Source organism: Pangasianodon hypophthalmus, chromosome 12 (assembly GCF_027358585.1).
Source record: "Pangasianodon hypophthalmus isolate fPanHyp1 chromosome 12, fPanHyp1.pri, whole genome shotgun sequence".
NCBI classification, from domain to species: domain Eukaryota; kingdom Metazoa; phylum Chordata; class Actinopteri; order Siluriformes; family Pangasiidae; genus Pangasianodon; species Pangasianodon hypophthalmus.
This window is the reverse complement of record NC_069721.1, coordinates 17,817,368-17,831,994: the sequence shown is the minus strand read 5'-3', so window position 1 is coordinate 17,831,994 and position 14,627 is coordinate 17,817,368. Positions and strand designations below refer to the sequence as shown.

At 39.3% G+C, this 14,627-nt stretch overlaps 1 protein-coding gene across 2 annotated transcripts in view; it reads left to right on the top strand.

Moving 5' to 3' along the window:
• The first annotated feature begins 2,438 nt into the window (after positions 1-2,438).
• bmpr1ab (bone morphogenetic protein receptor, type IAb) overlaps positions 2,439-14,627 on the top strand; it is a 33,172-nt gene continuing 20,983 nt past the window's right edge. The window contains exons 1-2 of one of the 2 annotated variants that reach the window (XM_026914802.3): positions 2,439-2,712; positions 11,486-11,642. The gene's annotated coding sequence lies outside the window, so the exon portion shown is untranslated. Of the gene's footprint in view, positions 2,713-2,990; positions 3,012-11,485; positions 11,643-14,627 lie in introns of those variants that run through there. The other variant, XM_034309214.2, reaches the window with a different exon arrangement.

Genomic DNA, 14,627 nt, shown 5'->3' with positions numbered 1-14,627 from the left:
CCAATCTCCAAACCTCCAAATCTGTAATTTAACAAATTATTATGACATAACAAATTACAGCATATTATTACAGAAATTATTACATTTCAGTACAAAAGCAACAGTCCTAAACTGTTATAAATTGTGTACACATCAATGATATTGCTATATTTTGTTCAGATTTTGTTCAAAAATTACATTTTATATAATTTTGGTAATCAACATTAAATATTTTAGACCTGTAAAATCTTTATAAACACATTAGAAGTTTTTTTTTTTTCTGTTGAAACGTTTTATCCTTTTTCCTTATTCAAGGCATTCCTTCACATGGACAATCCATTTACTTTTTATTAAAAGTAATATTTAGATAATGTCAAAATTCATGACATGCAATTATTAATTATTAAAATTAATTATTAAAAGTTTAAGGAAAAAGTCTAAAGAATCTGGATATCTTTTTAATTTTAAAATTTAATTCATGCACAAAAGGGTTAATTTCATGCACTTGACCCAGTTATGTAAGACATGCAGTACTGTGCAAAAGTCTTAAGCACATCTAAAGAACTTCTATACAGCAAAGATGCTTTCAAAAACAATGAAGCTTTTAAATACCATTTTAAGTATAATTGCTACCAAAGTCCCAAAGTCTGAGACCACACTGCAAATCTGGGACTTTTTATTAATAAAATGAAAATAAACAGACAGTTGACTATGTACTCAAGATGATGCTCAAGATGATTCTAGGTCACAATTTAAATGTATACAAATTTGTGATATTGATGATGTTAACTCCTTGGTACAAAAGGTCAGATTTTCCATCAGTCATCTCTTTTCCGCTGAAGGACAACTGGTCAGAAGGTTGTGAGTTCAAATCCCAGCACAGCCAGGCTGCCATTCCCGGGTCCTTGAGCAGGGCCCTTAACCTTCACCTGCTCCGTTGTGTAAATGAGATAAATGTAAGTAGCTGTGGATAAGTACGCTCTGGATAAGTACGCTCTGGATAAGTACGCTCTGGATAAGGGTGTCTGGCAATGCCAAACATGTAAATGTACACTCCTGGGGAAAAAAAAAAAAGACCAAGCCCAAAATGGCAAATATTAATCTTTTAATGGTCTTAACAAATCATTGGTCAGAAAATGAGCAAGATTAAACAAATGCACTCCTGAGAGCTCCTGTGACACCGTTTGCTCGTTTACTTTTGCTGCAGTGAAATGTTTGGGGAAAAACTAGAAACAAGGAAATTCACTTATACAGTCTTCTTGTACGCAAAGATAAAATCATGATAATGATTAAAATGTTTGATGTAAAATTCAAACCAACACATATCTGAGTGTACAAAATTTTCCAAAAATATCTTCTGGGATGTTTTTTTTTTTTCTTAAAGCCCATCGAGGGCCACAAGGCTTAAACATTTAAAGAAATCAAAGGGAGGGAAAAGCTCTCCCATACTAACTTCCTTTATCTATTTGTTTAATTCTTGCTAATTTCCTGACCAATGATTTGTTGTTAAGACCATTAACACCACTGCCATTTTGGGCTTTGCCCTCATGCCCTTTTCACAGTTGACGGATCCCACCTGGGTCACGTGGCCTGTAGCTCCGCCCCTACCACACGTGATGATATGCAGGTAGAGGAATAATTCAACAACAGACATCAGGATCTATGATACTGGTACTGACTCACTATGATACACTGTAATGCTTAAGCCTTAAAGTGTATATAAGGCAAATAAGCGATTTAATGCGAATGTACATGTAAATGAAGTAAGAGAGGCAGTAGGATTAGTGAACATGCTGCATGCCCAGTATAGCAGTAATGCAACTAGACCTCACAGTACAGAGTGAGTCAGCATAACACAGCACCAGAGCATGCACCCTGACCCTTTTTAGGGCTTTGATTTAGTTCAGTATAGTGTTACTGCTATCAGACTGACATCCAACCTCCTATCCATGTTGTTTTGAACTTGAATGTAATACAGTCAGTTTTGAAACAAACTATTGCAGATTGTGTTGTAGAAATACATCCTGCTGGTGCCAGAAAACAAGTGAAAATGTATGCAGGAGTTTTTCTAGGCTGTGTTCACTAAATGCAATTTGTGTCAAAGGTATAAAAATGTATTTACATTGCATGGGCTTACATAGAGCTCTATTGAGGGGGAATGAACTTGGTAGTAACTAATGATTGTTAGTAATTATTAGTAATTGTCCAATCTATCATTTTGGCAGTAGGTCTACAACTATTGTTCAACTGCTAGACAAATTTTGAGCATAACAACCTAACTTGACATGAGTGCACAGAACCAGTGATTTAATATAAATGTAGTATAATTTTGAATGTGGGTTGAAAGTCCACTGAGCTGCTTCAGGATGGCCACGAGATGGCGTGTGAAGCACTAGTCTGAGATAAAGCCGAGGTGTGGATGTCTACTCGTCCTCTGCTTTTTGAGACGTTGTGGCCCCTGTGGCTTTCCACACTCCCTCTGCTGTGCACTGATTGGAGGATTGCTCAGCCCCGAGCTGCGCGAGCGGAATGTGTCTGACTCCGGTTACTACGAACATAAAAACAACGCTGGAGCCTCCGAGCCTCGCTTTCACACCCACACTAACTGGATAAATCCGCTTTTAATTCCTAATTCTGGACCTTTCTACGACCTTTTGCTTTGAAACCATCATCATCCAGTCAGTAGCTGTTTTGTAAGGATGTTTTAAATGCTGGTGTGAATTTATTAAATAGGTAAGTGGAGATTCCGGGTGTTTGTTCAGGGTTTTTTTTTCTTTTCAGAGGGATGTATTTGGTTATAAAATTAATAAATCAATAAATAAATAAATATTAAACAGGTGTAATATGCTCATGGTTAAACCGTGTGTTATCACTTTAAATGGCGTCTGTTTGTTTTAATTACATGTGCAGTTTAAAGGCATTTAAAGCCGATGCGCTCTACATTTAGTAGACTACTTGCGTCCTACATAGACTAGTGTGCTGCTTAGGGCTAGACAGGCAGCGTACTAGTTTATTTCCACACTATGTAGTAGGTGAGTATGCGGATTGGCCCGTAGCCTGGCTTCACTACTCCTAATAATAATAGTTTTCCTTCAGTGGGCTTTTTTTTTTTTCTTGTGTTTGTGTGTGTGTGTGTGTGTGTGTGTGTGTGTGTGTGTGTGTGGATACACTTGAACCATCACATACTATGAGTAATAGCTTATTTGTTTCAGTTCTCTACACAAATCTGTTATTTTCATGGTGTTGTAGTGTTTTTTTTTTTTTGTTTTGTTTTTTTTTTTAATGATTTTTTTTTTAATGTCTGTGATGCATCTGGATCTGTGTTACAAGTTCCAACCTGCAACGTGGAAACATACCTTGTAGGCCTAGTGTGTGTCCTAACCAGACCCACTCCTTCCCTGTGTAGAAACCTTGGGCCTGGGCCTACGCTAGACACTGCTTTGCTTTGTTTAAAAGGAGACTGAGGATGTTTTAAAAGTGTGTTTCAGGTTTTATTTGTGGTTTCTATCCAGAGCGAAGTGTATGTGTGTGATGGAGCTGATCAGACCAATGAGCATCAGATATTAACACTGAAAATAACGCAAAGAAATGTAAGATTTTGTTAATTTTATACATGTATTTGTTAAGCTATACCCCCAGGATTCTGATCTCACTATTTCTCTATGCGAAGTGTTATAATAAACAGTGATATACACACACACAGTATATACACACACATAATAAACAGTGTGTATGTATTTATATATGTGTGTATGTATATATGTGTGTGTGTATATATATATATATATATATATATATATATATATATATATATATATATATATATATATATATATACACACATATATATATATATATATATATATATATATATATATATATATATGTATACACACACACACACACACACACACTCCTGGGGGGGAAAGGTCTTAACAACATCAGGTGTGGCAGATAGCCAAATAATCACTAATCTTTTAAACTTTTATGGAAAAAAAAAAAAACATCAAACACTTTAATCATTATCATGATTTTACCTTTGCGTGCAAGAAGACTGTATAAGTGAATTTCCCCGTTTCTAGCTTTTCCCCAAACAGTTCACTGCAGCAAAAGTAAACAAGTACATGTTGGCACAGGAGGTATCAGGAGTGCATTTGTTTAATTCTTGCTCATTTTCTGACCAATGATTTGTTGTTAAGACCATTAAAAACTTCATATTTGCCTTTTTGGGCTTGATGTGTATATGTATATAATATACATGTCTACCGAATCAAGAAGTGAACCATGTGCATCTGTAAGACTCTGCATGTACCAACATGGCCCCAAGGACATCGTAGCCACCCTCCTGTGTTTGTATGCTGCTGATTAGAAAGTGCAGTCTTGCCCTTTAAAGTGGTCAGCTTCAAGGGCTTCCTGACATACAATGTGTTTCAGTAAATCTGTGTGTCTTAGTCCTTCCAACAATGAAAAGAGTGACCTGACTTCTGATGATGTGATTATTCCCAGTGGACTTGTGTATATAAATAGTATTAGGGATAAAATTTTCAAGAATCAAGGGCCTATGTCACAGGTAGAGTGGTATCAGACTTCTCATGCTACAGGAAGGAGGAGAAAAACACTAAGGGGAAAATTAGAAGCTCGGAGTGGGCTGTGCTTGCATCCTGGCTTTGCTAAGAAAAACAGCTTTTTTTTTTCTTTTTTTTTCCCTTTTAGTGCCAGTCTTCAGAAACACAAATGGGCAGAGAGTTTAGTGCCTGTGGTTTATTCTCCCTGTCTCAGTGCAGTGAATATGAATAGACTCACAAGTAAACACTGGGCATTTTAAGCTGCTTAGCTGTAGAAGTCATTTTTTTTTTTTTTTTTTTGAGCTTCCAGCTAATCAGGGTAGTTGTAAGTGCTTGTTCTGGGAAACATCGAGCCAATTTTTGTGTGTCAGTATATTTAATATGCATATTCCTAATAGTGTCTGAGGGAAAGTTTCAGGCAGAAATTAAGTATAAATGTGGTTCATGACTAAAGAGTGTTTCTGGGTCTATAGGGGTGTGTGTGTGTGTTTTGTGTGTTTGTTTCTGTCATATTGTATTTGGACTGTGGCTTTAACTCTCACCTCCCTGTTGCGGCGTCTCTTTAAAGGTTTTATCACCACAGTGCATGCGCGGTTAAGATTGTGTCAAGACATCTGCGCTCCAAATAATTATCATTGGGGATGTCCTTGTGTGTGAACAGAATAACAACTGTCCCAGGGTTAACAGAGTGAATTCCTCCTCCTTCATCTCTTCAGTTTGCCGAGAATTTGATTTAGATCAATGGTTCTTAAACTTTTTGCAGCCTCTTTAACTGGGGGAAAAAGAGACAGACCGCCTCAGGTTTATTTTATGAACTATTCAGATATTAGGCTCATTATTCAAATGTGTACAAAAATCTTCTGGATATTTATTGGAGTCAAACAGGCTAATAACTCTAAGAACTCCTTCATAAATCCAGCTTTTATTAAGGTTGGTTGTGATTTCCATCACATTGGGGGGGAGCATGAACCCCCAGCTATGCTTCATGGAACCTCCTTTTGAGAGCCACTGATTTAGATGACTGAAAGAGAATTCCTCTGTGTTTTTCTCTGTAACAGTTTCAGTTACTCTGTGATGTGAAACTGTTTTCTCCCATGAAAATACTCATTTTGTTCTCATAGCACTTAATGTGGTGATGGCGGTGCTGCTATAAGTAGGGAACTTGTGGGTAGCTGGACTGCCTATAGTGTCTCTGTGTTTCGGACACACGTGATTTGCCCTCAAGTAGGATTGTAAGTTCAGACTCTGCGCTCTTAACACCTTTGTTGGTGGTTGTAAATTGCGTGATCTAATTTTTCTAAAGAAATGCTCAAATTCGCTGCCAGTATTCTAGACACTTCTGTCTGAAATTGTCAAAGTCTTGCCTGTTTACCTCGTTTTTAACAGCCCAGGCTCTTTTCCGACCCCTCAAGCTTTCACCAGGAAGTGTACGGTGCTGCTTTGGGGTTTGGGGGTGGGGGTATTGGAGGCAAGCACAAGAGTCAGGTTACTGCCTCAATCTATTCGCTGTGAGCTGAAGGACAGGAGAAAGCAATATACAAGTTTCTCAGGCTCATTTAAACAGAGCTGTGTATAATCTTTCAGTAGTCTGGTTAAGCTATTTTACCCAACTTACTTCAAATAACCACTTGGTAATATCTTGTCAGTTGTAAGATGTAGCCTAGTGCATGTGTGTGTGTTCACCGCCTGCTTTCAAAGCTTTTTCTTTGTAATACGGCCCTTGGCTGACATAAGACATGGTTTTGAAAAGCCAAAGGAGGGCTATGGTAACAGCAATGAATGTAGGCTGAAACAGTGTCTGGAGAGATCTTATCACTCATCGCTGCAATAGCCTACCTGTTTACTTCCCTTTCTGCTGAAGAGCCAGGCATGCACTTCCTGGCTCGGCGACTTTTTTTCTCGCTGAATGTTATCGGTAGATCTTAATGAGCACTGAGTCTACAAATGACTTGTGTGGGTCTGGCAACCGAAGAACACCTCTTTTCAGGAGCTCTGAGGATAGAAGAGAAGGTAAAAAAAAAAAAAAAGAAAGGAGGGCTGTTAAATTCAATAGCATTGCTTTGTTTTTGTGGTTTTATTCAGATTATTCCCAGAATAGTAAGACTAGTCTTATACAGTGTTACTTTGTCATTGCCTCAATTGCCTGGTTGATGTAATGGTTTAGTCTAGGTATTTGATTTCCTGTACCTGTCTTTTTCTCTTTTCTGGCTAAGTGTTTTTAACGGTCATTCTATTGACATGGTAGCTATCAACTATCGCACAATAAGCTAATTCTTGTTCAGCTTTCACTTTGCATTTTCATCAGCATAAGTCCCTCTATTCATGCCCACTAAAGGACATTTCAGTCGCAAACCTTTGTTTCGGCAGCACTTTTTTTGTGTGTGAACAAAGGAACTGGGTTGCTTTATGGGAGCTGGAGCATGTACAAGTACACACACTCATTCTGAGCCATGCTTGGACCCTAACACCGACCCCCATCCCCGGTCCAGCCTACACTAACTTCATACAGGACTAGTGTTGCTAGTTGTGCTCCACCTAGGTGGCCTACAGACAGCCTTTGTTGTTTCCTTATGAGATCCCATAACTAGGGCAGCTGAAATGCCTGTGTTATCTTAGCAAATCTAAAATGTGTTTGAGCTGTTCTTGATGCTTTTTTGGTGTCGGATGTCAGCTTGCTTATTGCACAGGGTGTCAGGCATGAGGCATATTTATGTTTCAGGATTCAGAGCTGAAAGGAGTCATGTATGCAGAGTACAATTCAATCTTAGTGCACTTTAAGTTGACTGTGCTGCAAAACTACAACTGAAAGCTGAGTGTGTCATTAATTAGTTGTTATCCCTGTAGCAGAATTCAACCAAAGAAGCAGGAAATCATCATAAATAATAGTTAAATGCTTATGAAAATGGCTGAAGTGTGAGTAGATAATAGGCTTGGGATTAAAGCCTCTTGAATGCAACTTAGAGTGATATTTGGGTTTGTTTTTAGAGTAACTGGTTTTCAAGTCCTTAAATTCAGCGAAGGCTAAAGACGAACATTTTTTTTTTTATTTGTATTGATCAATAGTTGGGTTTCACCGCATGGGCAGAATGTCAGTCTGTTCAATTCAATTTTACTCGTGTACTGGTTTAACAATAGAACATTGTTACAAGGCAGCTTTACAAAAATCCAGATGTAGATCACGATTGCCAGTGAGAACAACAGAGCCAACAGTGTCAAAGAAAAATTTTGGCATATTGAACATTTGCACTGTTGGTCTGGTTTTGGGACTCGGTGTATTCACTGTTCACTGTGGACTTTAATTATTGTAGTTAAAGTCCCATTTGTCTGTTTTGTAATAGCAGAAGGTGCTGTGACATGCTAAAGCATTGGGGGGATGAGGATGAGGAGAAGAGAAGGAACCTGACCAGTGGTGTCATTAATCTGTATTAATCTGAGAAAAGGCTCCCAACCATCAATGGCAGCATGACATACATGGTCTATCCACTAGTCCATCTGTTAGTCTATCCCTTTGCATTGGAAAAAAAAAAAAAGAGGGCTCCACATCTGCTTTGAGTTCCAGTGTGGACTTGGTTTGTTGCGCTAAGTCATCAAGACATGCTCACTGTGGATTAGCTCCAAGTCTGAAAGCTATACAACAGTTATTTCCCAGATGTTTTTCAGATTATTTTCCCAAAAAAAGCCTAGGACTCCTCTACGTATCCTGGCTTTGTGCCTCAGTAATAACATGTCGTTGTACAGTATTTTTAGATATTTTTAGTCACATTAATGTGTGCAAAACGTGGAAAAGTGGTGTTTTAGCCAGTGCAAAGTGATTGTCACTTATCATCTCTGTGAAACCAGCTAAGGTAGAGGATTATCTATTTAAACATTCTGTAAGTTAGCTAAGCGCCTCATAAGGATTTTGTTAAATTCAGTTAATTTTAAAGATTTTGATGGCGTGTACTGTGTGTAGTGCGTTTAAACTGTCACTTACTGTACTTTATACATTTTATATATATATATATATCTAGCATACTGTATATCCACACACACCATGGTGGATAAAGTCTTAATATTTTAAACTGTGTGTGTGTTTGTGTGTTATTTGAATACACTGAAAAATTTGAATAGTAATTTTGCCTAAGATTCTCTTCCATGATGCAATGGGAGATTTGTTTCTTGTACACCTTTGAGCACAAAGCACCACACTGACTGATGGAGAAACAGGGTTTGTTACTTCAGTTAAAAAAAAAAAAAAAAAAAAACACTAGCACCTTGTTACGCTATTTCCTCACATGAGATGAGGTGAATCGAGTACTCCTCATGCCATGTTGGTCTTCTTGTGCATTTATTTTATAGAATATTAATAGACAATTGACTGTTTGTCTTTACTTTAAAATAATAGCAAAAAAAGTGGCCAATTCTGATACAAATTAGCTCATGTAACAAGCAAAACGCTGGTAAACATACAGGTCAACCTTTACTCATATCACAAAGTGCTCACCTTGGCATTAAAACATTTCATGATATGATCACGTTTAAGCTTCGCAAACCTTTAGTTCTACTCAGTGATTTAAATTTCAGGGCTGGTGTTTGAAAATTCCTTCCTAAATAGCTCTGTGAATATGAATAGCTACTATACTTTAGATAGTAAACTAGCATTACTCTGATAAAGGAAGCTCATAAGAGTAAGAGGTTCATTATTAACACCTTTTATTAGCCTCCCTGCTTTATCTCTTTATGGCCTCACTGACATGGCTGACTTTTACGTATATATTTGAATCAGTCCTGGGCCAAGAAGTATTTATAGCATGAACTTGATACCTAGTGTAATTTAGATATGGTTTGTGTCTTTGGCCTGGTCGGGACTACTTAAAACGAATAACAATAAAAACTAATACAACTTCTTCATCAGACCTCGGGTTTGAACATGTGTAGGTTAGCTCAAGTCCAAGAAACCTAAGCCATTAAGTAAGGAATAACATGATGGGCCATGCTGTTATAGGACAGTAATCCATGCAAGGGTGGTGTGATATGGCCCAACATGAAGCAGAGTAACTGTTACCACCCCAAAGTGGATTAATTCCTATAAGAGCACGTCCACAAAATAGATTAGTTCCTGTTATCACTTATGTTATAGCATCTCTAAACGGTCATTCTCTCACCAGTCTCTCTTTTATTCTTTTGCTTGAAGTTATTAAACAAAGAAAACGCAGTTTGTCAAGTTACAGAGAAGCTCAAAAGCGAAAACTCCCGGCATGGTGGACAACTGAGACTCCTTTCATAAATGTTTTAAAAAAAAAAAAAAAAAAAAAAAAAAAAAAGTCTCGTTATGGAAAAACATCACCATATCAGCAATTACACGTTTTTCTTTGTTTAATAACAGCATGCTTTATCTGTTTATTATTAGTCTTCAATTATGTGGTGCATCCACTATTCAAGTTCCCATGTATGAGCTGTTGCTATAGAAACAATAATGTATTAGAATGAGCCCATTCATATAAACCGATCATTTATGTTGCAGCTGGAACTATTGGCAGAGCTGATGTTCTAGAAAATGAATCCACGCCTTCTGATTTGAGAATAAGCAGGTATAATGAGCTGTCATACTACAGCTCATTAATAACACTGGACAGAAACATTTTTCTGAATCTTACCTCTCTGTTAAACATGCTAGAAGTCTGATGGAAATTCTGTTTCACCCAGGAGGGATGTCAGTGGCCTCCCACCAGTTTTTCTGTGTTTCCATACAGAGAGTGCCCCTATAAGCCGCACTAGCCTTCTCATTTCATGGGCTTTAATTTCCATTAGATATGGTCGATCGTCCACTTTGATCGCATTCGCCCCAGCTGCTTTTCATACACCCACATGCTTTTCTGTTGGCTTTACTAAACCCATCGGAATTAACTGTGCCGAGGGCATCTTCAACCATTTGACTTGGGCTTCCTTCAGCTGTCACTCAACTTTCTGCTGTCTTTCTGCCCAGGAAAACCATTATATTCAGTCCACTGTTATTGAATAAATGTTGGTTCTCCTATAGTTGATACGCTGAAGTACATTTTCTGCTGGGTCTGTGTGTGGGCATAACCTACATATTAGAACGACACATTAGACGACTAAATATTTTATTGGAGCGTCGAACAGTTTCTGCTGGGTGGCCTGCTCATTGGAGTAAAAAAATAAACTGTGCAAAATTCCACATGTGAGCACGTGCAACTTGGTTTCAGAGCGCTTTGGAAAACTGGCTGCTGTCCTCGCGTTGAATGAAGACAGAAGTGTCAAATCCTAATGCAATTTCGGTGTCTGGTTGATTTTGTGAGGAATGAGAAAGTGGATTTGCGTTAATGTAGGTATTAATGTTGCAGTAAAATTGTAAGTTGCAGTTTTAAGGAGCCCATTATACGCCTCACCAAACCGAATGCTCATAACAGAGTAGCGGTTATAGTGCCAAGCAGCTTTTAGTCTGAATCCAAGCTGTGTATGTGTGCATTGACCGGGTGCAACTATGAGCACAGCCTCTAACTCAATATTCTGTAAAATGAAACCTCTCTCTCGTGTTTCCCTGTCTATGTGGCTGAGCTCCAGTGTAAATCAGAAACATCAGCAAATGCTGAAGGTGGATCATGAAACCTTTTGCTAGCTCTTAGTGCTTGGTATTTTATTTCCACTGTACAAGGGCTCTTAAAGGTTATCTGTGTGTTTTATAAATGTCATCACTTTTTTTGGCTAACCGTCTTTACCCATATTTCAGCAAATTTTTGCTAAAACTTTTTTGACGTATTTTAAATGTATTTTTTCAGTTTTTTTTTTTTCCTCTTTTCTCTACAACTTTTTCTCTCAGGATTATATATTTTTGTGTTGTTCCTACTGTAATTATTACTATCATTTTAATTATTTCATATTAATATTTTATGTGTATTTTTTCTTAAGTGTCTCTGTATTTTTCCAAACCATCTTTGCAGTTCCACTGAGGGATCGTGGGCACGTTGGTGGTGCTGCTCCTCGAAAGTAGCCTGGAAATTCCCTCAACGTGGGACGTCCTGTCCTTCACCACTCATGAAACTGGCCAGCCCCTGCTCTCTGAAACATCATGTCTTGTTGCACTGGCTCCCTTCTCAGGTAGGATCTGTCTTCTCTTCTATTTATTCAGAGAGATGTGCAGAATGTAGCTAGACCTCAGTACTGCACTTTGCTTTGCTTTTCCTCTTAGAATAAACTAATATGTGTAGTATTATAAACTAGAATGATGCATCAGTCTGTAAACTTAACTCTCTGGCATGTAACCATGCAACTATAACCTCCTTTACTCAAAGCCCCACTTTCTGACTGCTCCACTTTTTCTTACCTCTGTGCCGCCCTGAGCGTGTTTTGACCCCTAACCCTGCAGAAACAGACCTGAGCAATCAGAGGGTTTCCTGTCTCCTGATTATCTGAGCTTGATTGGTCTGTCACAGTCCACATCACCATGTAACCAATATGCAGACCTTAGTTTTGATTGGCCCCGAGTGAAAGTTTAGGTTTGGCTTAGAGAAGTGGATCAGTCGGGGCCATTCGAGTGCGGTTTAGTGAGCCGTGCGGCCCAGGGATGTTTACACGGCACTGGTGAGATGGCGACCTGGGGGAGGGGCTGTTCCACTCAATTGCAGCCACATGTTTGCAAAGGATGTGGAGCTGAACGAGGCTGTGTGATCTGCCAGACTTTAAACAGGGTCCTCGCCTGTGGGCAGTTCAGAAGTTTTCCAGTGTGTTTCTCCAGCCTTGCCGTTACTGTGGTTGCAGCACAAACACGCTGCCATGCCGCCTTACACTCCTGCATTCATAAGCCATAGACACTAACAGTCATTTCCACACACTCGTAAAATTTCTTGTGCAGCTTTGAGTTCATGTAGTTGCACAGACCACACACGGAAAGCTGAACTGGGGAAATTTGATCCCTGGAGTTTCTCAGCTTTATATACACGTATTGGGAAAATGGATTTTATATTGTTTGCACTTAAAAATTGATCCGGTGTTCTTAATGCGAGTCTCTCGCCGTCGTATAGTTATCAGCTCTGCCCACTGCTGTTAAACATGAGCATGAAATCATGGAGGCAGGCGGAGCTTGAGTGTAACTGTGCCCTTGGACGTAGGATCAAACAAACCAGACGTCATGTTTGGTCTTTGAAGACAATGTGGCGTTGAGGAGGCTGACGGCTTGAGAACATGCGTTAAATCTGCACTTTTACAGCTCTCCTGCTGCTTCAATTAGACAGCCTTGGCTTAAAGCTGTAAAATTGCAACTGCTTAGTATTTTTTGCAGCACTTTCTAAAAGGCACATTTTCAGCAAAAAAAGTCTAAATGTTTAATACATGGATAGTTATTAGGGATGCAGAGTATATTGTTTGTTGATGATTATTGCATTGTGCAGATGTGCATGGTATTTTGTGTGATTTGTGACTAGTCTGTGAGCTTTGGGCTGCCTGTAGACCTGTGACCCCTACATCTTTCCACATGTGTGGTGCTGGTTCCAGGGAATTAGCAAGCCTCTTTAAGAATCATCCTGCATTTCCACCAGTTTTTGAGCCAAACCATTACATAATCAGATTATACTTAGAACTAGCATAAATATAATAAGTATGGAAGGTTTTACAAGTTGTACTTCTGGCTATGAGAGCATACTTTGCCATCCAAAGCCAAATCCTCAGAGTCTATCCACAGCACTGGGTGACACAGTGGCGCGGTGGGGAATCATTAATGCTTAATTGTTCCAGGGTTCCTGGTTCGGTCCTGAACATGAGTTACTGATTGTATGTCTGTGTGGGTTTCCTCGGGTTCTCCAGGTTTCTCACACTTCCCAAAAACGTTGGCTATAGGTGTGATTGTAGAACTGTATTCCCACTCCACAGCCAGCGTTCCTGGGATAGGCTCAGGATCCACCATGTCTCTGACTAGAATAACACAGTGATGAAAGGTGAATGAATGAATATACACAGTATGAAGTGTAGGTGATTACATGCAACATGAGCGTTATTGCTTTTTGTTAATTATTCATAATGTCTAACTGTTCTAATGATGATTTAGGAATGAATGAAGTGCCTAAGCGGTCATGGTGATTAAATGACGCCGTCCTTGATATAAGCAATTCTTGGATCCAGACCATGAGCATTTTGATACTGGAACAGAACTGATTTTCTGCCCATTTGCAGAGGAAACATGGAAAAGAGGTGAAGATAATTGACCAGCTCTGGAACCAGCACCACAGTGTCGAGGGGAAAGGGCTACCCAAAGCATCCTTTTACTTCTTGGTGCTAGCTGCTGTTGACACCCTAGTATAAGAATGTCTGTTTTGCTCTTCAAAGCAGGAAAGACTTTGCAAGAAGGAAAGTTTGCTACACAAGATAAGGCCTCTTTATCGTTTGCCCCCCTTGGAATGCACAAGCAGGTAATGGAAAATACCTCTCCCCAGCAGTGTCGGGCCCAAGTGCCTTGTGAAAGCGAGTGGCGCGAACGGCGGCACCAGATGAGCTCAATTTCACAGGAAAAAGCAAAACAACTGCCCACCCCCTCACAGCGATAAGAGAACAGATCTCCAAGGGTAGCACAGCATGTCTCCTCAGTCTGTATGGATAAGGGAGGGGGAAAAAGGCATGCTTTTAAACACTGTGTGGCAGACATCTAGATTTGTAAGCCCATGGAAGAGTGGCTGTGCAGACAGTGTGGCAGCACAAATTCTGCAGAGTGTGAAAGTGATCTGTAAGAGAAGAACCTCCTCGTGAATCCATTAAGGCCTTTTTGCTTGGAGTGGCAGAGTCACTCAGACTACCTGCATGAAGTACATTTTTGTGCCTTAGTTAATATGGCATCCTGTCTTTCAACTCGCACCACTTAAACACTGCGCTCGGTGTTTTAACATCCGCTAACGAGCCATGTGACATGTTTCTTCGTATTCATGGGGAGTGCATGTGAATGAGGACGTTGTTTCCCCTGAATGCTTTATCAGAACAGCTTTCACAGGTCTGTATTCATTAGAATCAGTGACTTGGCAGGCAGGAATTCACTCTCGTTAAAAGGGCCCACATTATGGAGAAGGGTTGATCTTTCCCAGGTACAGAAAAGTGTGTTCT